General features: G+C 59.2%; 1 protein-coding gene across 1 annotated transcript in view; it reads right to left on the bottom strand.

The window, feature by feature from the left end:
• Positions 1-8,371, bottom strand: part of GATA3 (GATA binding protein 3) — a 30,780-nt gene extending 22,409 nt beyond the window's left edge. Inside the window, 1 exon segment of the mRNA XM_059663879.1 lies at positions 8,249-8,371. The gene's annotated coding sequence lies outside the window, so the exon portion shown is untranslated.
• Positions 8,372-8,935: the final 564 nt, after the last annotated feature.

The following is an 8,935-nucleotide window of genomic DNA, read 5'->3' as shown; positions in this document are numbered from 1 at the left end:
AAACTCCGCGTTACTTTTGGAGTCGTTGTCAGTACGTTCCCTGGCCTTTGGAGTTCACAAGCCCCGCGAAGGTTTCAGCTGTTGCAGCTGTCCTTTCCAGACCCAATATCTGTAATCGAACTGTGCTTTTGACTTCAGTGGCAAAAGTGGATGGGATGGATGGAAAGGAAAGAGGGAGGAAGACTCCAAATAGTTCCAACTGCAGTGCGGGACTGGAAAGGCGGGACTCGGGTCTTCACTACAGTGACCCAGCTTTCGCGGACTTACTCGGCTTCCCAGCGTACTCCCCCGCCTCCTTCGGCGGCCGCGGGGCAGGACCGCGGCGACCTCGCGGGCTTGGGACTCGGGCCGCGGAGCTCCACACCCGGGCGGAGGGAGCGCAGCTTGGAGACGCCCCGCAAAGGGCGGGGCGGAGGCGGGGCTGGAAAAGGAGCCAATCAGCGGGCGAGGCTATGGCCGGGCCGCGATTGGCCGGCCCCGCGGCCTCCAACCTCCGCTGCCCGTCCCGGTCCTTTGAGCCACTGCATCCCCTAGTGGCGCTCAGTCTCCTGCAGCCGCGCGGCCCGCCGAGGTGGCCGGGGCGCACAGGGGTCAGGCGGAAGAAGACTCAGGTTCCACCCTCCGTTCCCCCAGCACAAAGTGTGAGATGAGAGAGCGAGAGTTCTCCCGCAGGCTTTCCCACGGACGGCACTAAGAGCTTGATGCGGGTTCTATTTGAATGGAAGACATATTCCCTTTTCGCTCCTCCACCCCATAAGATTCCGTCAAATACAAAAATTGGAGCTGGAGGATTCCTTTCATGCAAAAACATCGATATTCAAATTCAGCCTTCACTCGGTGAAGGGGAGTTGTTTTAATACACAATCCTTATAGAAAGATGAGTAACATTTATTTTGAATAAGTGGTGAAAACGTGGGTCCTCCGGGTCTTGGATTTGGAGTTTCTCTGGAGCCTCCATCTCCTTAAACCTGGTGTTTGTTAGAAGTCGGTCGAACAGGAAGAAAATCCCTAAGTAAAGCACCATCACCACCACCACCCAACCACCCGGCTCCTCCTGAGCCCGTTTCGTCCCCGGCTGTCAGGGCGGCCCATCGATCTTCCCTTCTCTCTGACCACTGCTCTCTAGGGCCAGTCACGCTGCCAGCCTCTGCTGCTCACAGCGCTCTCCAAACCTTTTAATTATTTAGCTTCTAACATTCACCGGAAACCGCTCCACAAACGGGGACAGAGGAACGCGCACACACATTTTTGCTAAAAGTCCCGAGATTAAGATTAAGAATGGAAGCAGGAAAAAATGAACAGCGCTTCTCCGAGCGTCAGTCCCGGACCAGGATAGATGCGGGCCTGACCGCGGTCCAAAGCCACCCCAGACCTGGAGGCCGCGAAGGATAAAGGGAGCCTGTCCTGTGGAGAGAAGTGCTGCCCACGCCAGAACTTGAAAATGTTAACTTTTGAGGCCGAGAGCGATTTTTAAAAGACAAAGAGAAAAGATGTGTGAGAAGAAGGCCTTCCGGTGTAGCGGCGCCTCTCTGATAACCTACCATACTGGGGTTGGGGGCGGGGGGGGGGGCATTATTCGTTTTAATTAAATCACAGGCACCCAAGTCGGGCTGCACTGGGATGGAGAACCCCCACCCCCCGACCATCCTGAAAAAAATGAAGGCTCTGTAAGGCCCCTTCAGGTCTGGGTGGTTTGGAGCTGGCAGGGAGGCGCGGGGGCTGCGGCTGTATACCCGGTGCAATGGAGCCAGCCTGTAGGGGGTATTTAACATTTAATTCCCAGCCGGTCCGCCCCTGTTCCCGGACTGACAGTGGGTAATTGGGAAAGAGGACGTTGCTCTTTTGATGGCCCGCGCCGGCCAGTCTCGCCGACGCCACACTGTGTTTGACGTCACGGGCCCAGCCCCAGAGCCGGGAGCACAGAGCAGGGGGGTAGCGGGGGGGAGGGAAGGAGGAAAAAGGAGAGGAGAGGGATACCGGGGAGGGTGGGCCGAGGTCGGCCTTGGGACCCACGGGAAGGAAGGGGGAAGGGAACTCGGCTGGAGAGAGGCTGCGGCGCTTGGCCTGAGGCGGAGAGCCGGCTGCGGGGGTCTAGGCTAGGCCAGGCGCCGGCTAGACCCGCCTCGCCGGCAAATGCAGGCTGGGCTTCCTCCTCCTGGGGAGGGCGGGAGGGGGGGGGGGGCTCGAGGCCGGGGGAAGGGGGAAAAGTGGTCCTGATTCCCCTCTGCCATAGCCCGCAGAGCAGATCCTGGTCTCCTGGCCGAGACGCTCAGCGCCCTTCTGCAGACCTGACAGCCCCTTCCCCGGGCACCTCTGCTTGGCTGGTCTGCGAGTCCCCCCTTTTCCCCGGGAGCAGCCGGGAGGAGGAGAACGCGAGGAGAAGACCGAGGAGGATGCGGTCGCCCTGGGCTCCAGTAGGGCGCGAGGCCTCCCTCACCGGGGTAAGGGGCAGGCGAGTGGCTTGGGTGCCTGGGACCCTGGAGGCAAGCCTCCCGGAGCCGAGCAGATAACGGCGCAACCACCGCCCGCCTACCCCTGCCCCCACCCCCAGGAGCCGAGTCTGAGCGTGGGGCGGCGGGAGCCAGTGTGGCCTGTTTGCAACGCCAGGCCTCCAGGCGGCTGCTTTAGGCGTCAAGTTGAGCGAGGTGTGTGTGCCCTCTTGGGGAAAGGGTAAGAAATGGAGCCTTACTTTCTCTCCTTGGTTGGGCTCAACTGGGACCCACCCCCAGCCCCCAAACACAGGCTCGTGTACGCGTCCCACCCACCCACCCTTCCGGGTGCGCAGAGACTCTGTGGAGATGGAAGTGGGGAACCCAGCCCCACCAAGGAACCGGAGCCCCGCCGCGCAGAGGGGAGGAGCGTGCCCCCCAGGCTCACCCCAGGACTCAGGGATCGGAGATCCACGCGGGAGCGGCACCCACCCGAGCCTGGCGACGGGCGCGTCCAGGCGAGCTCCGCGGGGCCGAGGTCCTGGGAGCAGCGGCCCGGGCCGCCGCGCTGTCCGCGGAGGGTAACCAGAAAAGCGGAGCCTCGGGGTCGAAGTCATAAAGTTACTAATCCCGAGCAGGGGGAGTGAGCGTGCCTCGGGCCGCCCGGGGCGGTCATTTGAGCGTGTTTACTTAAGGACTTTGCAAGCGGAGCGCGCGCGAAGCAGTCGGATTTCCAGCGAGGCAGCAAATATTTGCAGGCGGGAGAGAGAAGCGGAGCCGGGCCGCGCCGCCGGGTCCCTCCCCCCGGAGCCGCGGCGCCGGCCTGGGCGGACCCGGCCTCCCAGTTAAAGACTGAAATGAAGCCGGGAACCTGCGGGGCTGGGGGGCTGGGAGGGCGCAGAGCGACAGCACAGGCCAAGAAATAGGAGCGCGGCCCCGGGGCCCAGGCCAGCCGGTGCTGGGGGAGGAGAAGTCACTTCCCATCCCAGCTCGATCCATCTTCTTCGCCTGCGCTCGGTCAATAAAAACGGTGTCAACGGGCCGCGGTCGCTGTGCGTCTGAGAGGAAGTGGAGGCCAGAGGTGCCGAGGCCGGCGCCGGGCCCCGCACCAGCTGGGTTCGCACCCTGGCGGTCAGCAAGCCCCAGGCCAGCGGCCAGTTCGCCGCGGGGAGCCCAGCGCAGCCCCGCGGGACATTTAATTGGGTATCTGCCCTGTAATAGTGGCCATTGTTAGAGCAATTAGCGAGAGACAATAACCGCCAAGAAGCGTTTCAATCCGATTCCCTCCTCCGGCTGCAGCCGAGACCCCGGCGCTCCGGAAGAGGAGCCCGGCCTGGGAGGAGAGGTCTGCCGAAGTGTCGGCGCCCTTCCTTTCGGGTTTTGTCTTAGGTGTGGGAATCCCAATGGGGCAAGTTAAAGCGGGGAGAGAGACACCAGGTCCTCGTCCTGGAATGCCCTGGCTGGGCCTCGCTAGCCCCGCGGGGCGCCCCGGGACCTCCGCGCCTGCTGGCGGCCAGCGTATGAGCTGCGGCTACGCGCGGGTCCCCGATGCCTGTGAGAGTGAAAAGCAGAACAGACAGGGACGCGGACGCCGGCCTCCTCCCTCCTCAGCCCGAGGTCCCCCACCTCGATCCCGCGAAACGCGTCCCAATTTCATTCTCCGCTGGGAGAAGGGACAAAGCAGAGAACCCCCTTCTGGCGCGTACACACCTCCCGCCCTACGGAGCCAACCCCATCACCCCCTCCTCCGCCTCGGCCCTGGTATTAGGTTACCGCGGCCGGGCGAAGGTTTTTACTGGATAGGAGTATAGCGCAGGTAAAGCTGTACAAACAGCTCGCCGGCTGCCCGACCGGAGGGTTACGCTGGGGACACAGCCCAAGGCGCCACTGCCTGGCCTCGGCTGCGCGGACGGCACGACGGGGGAGCCGCTCCGGCGCACGGGCTAAACACATGTTAAATCTGCAGTCCCCACCCAAGCCCCCTTCTCTTTCCCGCATGAACTGAAGCGCAGAGCAGCGAACTCACAGGGCGATGAGAAAGAAGCAGGCAGTGTGGGGGCTGTGCTGGCTGTTCGCTTCCAATGAAACAGCGAGCAGGCGACCTGGGCAACGCAGAGGAAAAGGGGGACCCCAAAACTCCGGCGATGGGAAGATGCCGGAGGTGGAAACGTCAAAGGGGAAACCCGTGGGAACTGGCTCCCACGCCCACCCGCGCCAAGCCCGGGGTCCACCTGTCCTGGGAAATGAGCCAGCACTCTGGGCGTAGTGTGTGGTTTTATTTACTTTGTTTGTTTGTTTATTCATCTATCACCGGTTAAAATTCGCAAAGAAACCCGCCCAGACCAGGAGGAGCGGCGAGAGTTGTGGCTGTGGCACGTCAAAGGGAGAGAGGCACTCAGATCGCCCCCCTCCCGCCCCCAGCGCATGCCGGGCCCTCCAGCTCAGAGGGATCCTGGCTCTCCGTCAGCCGCGAGCCACTTCTCCGGAGTTGAGAAAAACCCTGATTGTAGCGAGATAAAAATGGGGCAGGTAGGGGTGTAGCGGAAAGGGGGAGGAGGGAGGGAGAGAGCAGGGGATTTCTATGTTTTAGTTTGACAATGCAGAGGTCTGCGGGGCTGGCACAGCGGGGAGCCCCGGGGGTTGGGTAGAAGAGAAAGATTTCCCCTCGTGGGTGAGTGGAAAGGCATGCGAGTCACCTCGGAGGACGGGCGCACCTCCCAGTCCTGCCTCCCTCCTGGCCTCTGCGGCTGGCTGGGGGGGGCGGTGGGAGCCACAAAGAAAAGGAAAGGGTGGGAGCGCTCCAGCAGGTCCACGCAGTCAGATGGCTCTTAGGCAGGGGCTCGCAAGTCTAGACCCTCCTCCTGTGGTGTCCTCAGGCCGCTCCGCTGAAGACTCCCAGGGAAGTGGTCAGCATGCGGGAGTCACCCAGCGAACTCCTGGCCCCACCATTTTCCAGGCGATGAGGCCTGCAGATGGACACCTGCTTCACTCCCCGTGGCCTTCCCGCCTCTCCGCTAGACGCCCGCCGCCTCACCGCCACCACGTCCTGAGACCCGTGCCTGCCCTACCCCTGCCCTGCCCGGAGTCCCAAGCGCTCGCCTCCTGCCGACTCTCCTCCGGCCACTTCCAGGTGGCATCTCAGGAGGACGCGTTATCTTGGGGCTATTGCGTTGTCACTTCTCGCAATGAGCCAGAAGACCCGGGGTGTGATTTTTGCTGGGAAACCGACCCTGGGCTCCAAGGGATGGGGGAGTTCACCACCGGGAGAGGGCAGATGGGGGAGGGTAATTTCGTTCAGATCATGGGACAGTTGAGGCGAGCTTCTAAAAGCACATCTTCCTCTGGACACGCTGGAGACCCCACGGTAACCTGTGAATGCGCCCCGCTCAGGTGGGAAGACGCCATCCTGCGCGCAACCCGTCGCCTTTCTTCCCTTGAAGGATGCGCCTAGCCGACTGCCTCTCCCCGCCAGGACCCCGGCTGGGCTGGCGCTGGACTCGCCGCCGCCTGCCACATGGTGGAACCCAAGCAATTTGTTATATAAAACAAAACAGCAACCACACACGTGTGCCTGCAGACCCGCAGCGACAGACATGTAGGGAGACTCGCTCAAGCGCCTGGACAACCTTTTTTTTCTTTCTGGTCCTTATAACCGACTGTCACCACCTCCATCCAGCCCCTTCTGCCCAGTGGCCAGAAGCAAAGGGAGGTTCGGACCCCAGCTCGGGGGCTGCCTTGGTCCAGGCATGGCTGTTGCTAAGCCTCTGTCTGGTTACTCCAACCGTTAAGAAAAAGAGATGATCAAGAATACTTGGTGGGCACACAAAGACACCGCGGAAAGAACGCACATTTACGTTCAAACGGGCTCAGATGTGGAACATGAGGCAATACCTCAGTGCAGCCCAGCAATGGTTAGAATAACCCCTGCTAGAGAACACTGGTTTGTTTGGGGTTTGTTTTTTGGATTCTTTTCACAGATACCTTGTCCGGGACACAAATTGCCTTAACCTCCAGAAGATGGGTTCTCAGCCACCCCGCTCCCACATACCTGCCTCTTCCCAGGCTCTCTGTGTGGCCCTGGGCTGCTGGGCATCCCAACAAAGAAGTTCCACCAGAGTACTCGGGCATACACTCCCATGCCCTCACAGCGTGCCCAATGACCCCCCACCTCACATATTGTCTGGAAAAAGGCAGGGTGGAATTCTCAAATAAAGGAAATGTAGCTTCTACTGTCTCTGGGCTTTTGGCTGGAGAGACAACCCAACTCAGAGTCCCCAGGGCTAGGGAAGAGCTCTTGTGTAGAATAGAGGGGTGGGCCTGCAGATACAGGTGCTTGGGTTTGTGTACCCAGTGCCACTCACCGATGCCCTTAGAATCCATCTGGCTCCTTAAGCCAGGAACCCCAGGCCTTGCAGGGCCACCGCTGGAACCTGGAAGCTGAGCCTCCTGCTTGGTCCCATGCAGGAATCGATCATGGGACCCAAACCCCACCTGGACCTTGGTCAGTCCGACCTGGACACCCTACCTTGCCCAGGATTCAAACGGGCAGAAAACAATTTCTTTCCTCAAAATCACGCAAACATTTAAAAGGTTTAACGATAAGCCCCCTCCCGCAAACAGCCATTTGGGCCCTGTAAGCATCAGACACCCAAGTCCACTCTGTCAGCCTTACTGGGACTCCCTTCCCAAGCCTGTCATAGGACCAACAGCCCCTCACACACACACACCTTTTCTGCCAGAGACGCTAAAAGGATAGAAGCGCTGCAAATGCTACATTATTATTGTCTCTTTAAATTTTGTAATCTCTCATCCACAATCCAAGCGTCCCTGGGTGGATGTGGCTGACAGAGGAGGAAAAAAGAACTAGGAAACATGGGAACCAAACGGAGGGGAGTTCCTGCGGGTTGGAGTCATTTTCATCCTCTGCCCTGGACAGACTTACCCCGTGTCAGTTTCCTCACACCCTTGCATATCTGAGAGGAGGCAAAGGCATCTAAAAGAAACTCTCCTGCCTACATGCACTCACCCTCCCTTGCATTTAATCTGTTTTGGTTGGGAACCTGTGACGGAACGACTATTCAGAATCTGTTGGTCCAATGTCCCAGGAGAAAGTAAAATACTTGTCTCCTCTTCCTCTCCTGCTCCTCACAACCCTGGGCACCCTCTCTCCCAGGCAGCGGTTTTCTTGGTTTTCTTACTTGCCTCAGGGTGCTGCTTCTGGAAGCAAAGGTACTTCCAAGCCACCAGCCTCCCCCCCCCCAATTCCCCACCACCACCACCTCCATGTCAGATGCCCACACAGCTGGGCTCCAACTTTTATCTCACAGCACACAGCTGCTTCTTTAATTATATGCAGAGACAATGAGCCTAAACACACACTTGTAAGCAGAAGGAAATAAACATGAAATTGACACTGGGACCCTGCAGCCACCTTGAAAGAAGACTGAGCTGCTCCTCCATGAATGGGTTCTTTGCTCCAGTGCTCTGCCCTGCCCAAGTGGAAAATGTGTGCGCAGCCCTTCCCAGACATTTCTGCCGGCTCTTATTTTTCGGTTTAGTTTTTCTTCACAAGCTTCGTTCTACTGGCTCTTTTCTCCAAACAAGGACATACACACATGCACACACCATGCTCGCCCAAGGTCATTGCAGAAAGCCCAAGATTTCCAGTGACCAGAACGAACAATAGGACTGAGGTTTACTTCACTCTTCCCCAGAGGCCGCTATCCCTTCGGAGCCCTTTTAATTCTCTCCGCGTGGAGCAGGGGGAGCCGGGGGAGCGAGTGCAGAGTTAGAGGGAGAAGACAGCGATATTCACTGACCTGGGTAGCTCGCGCCTGCTCCTGCCGGCCAGCTGTTTTTTATTATTTCCTGACTTGCCAGAGATTGGAAGGCAGAAACGACAGGCAGGCTTAGCCACTGTTGTCGCCGCCGCGGTCCTCACTGCCCCAGCTGCTTACGGCATCTCACGCAGGCTTCCAGCAAGAAGTAAAACCTGGGTGATGTGCATCCTTCCTAGGAACCCCCTCCCTCCCTCCCTCCCTCCCTCCCTCCCTCCCTCCCTCCGCCTTCTCCTGCTCACTTTACTGAGCGAGCGCTTCCGGGTTGCAAAGGGGGAAAGGGAGGGAGGGCCGAAGACTAAGCGAGGAATGACACCCCCCCCCCCCCGCCCCGCCTTTGCAAACACGCAAACTGCACACAAGGGATGGACGAAGCTGGCAGAGTTGGGGGGATGGGGAAAGATAGCCTCAAACGTGATCAGCCCCTAGAGCCAACAAAGCCCACTCTCTGTATTCGGCAGGGTTGGAGTTCACATTGTAAATGTCGTCGGTCGTGTTGACTGGGTCATTACCTACCATAGATATAAAAGCTTTTGTGGAGTTTTTCTCCCATTTTGGAGAAGTGGGAACCCAGTGGGAGTTTCTAGAGATACAACTGGTGGCCAGCATTAGCAGGGCCTGTACCCTACAGGGCTTTCCCCCTCCTTTCTGACTGTTCCTCCTGTTTCT

The sequence above is a fragment of the Myotis daubentonii genome, chromosome 1 (genome assembly GCF_963259705.1).
Source record: "Myotis daubentonii chromosome 1, mMyoDau2.1, whole genome shotgun sequence".
Classification (NCBI taxonomy): Eukaryota; Metazoa; Chordata; class Mammalia; order Chiroptera; family Vespertilionidae; genus Myotis; species Myotis daubentonii.
Note: the sequence above shows the minus strand (reverse complement) of the source record. Positions and strands in the feature narration are given on the sequence as shown.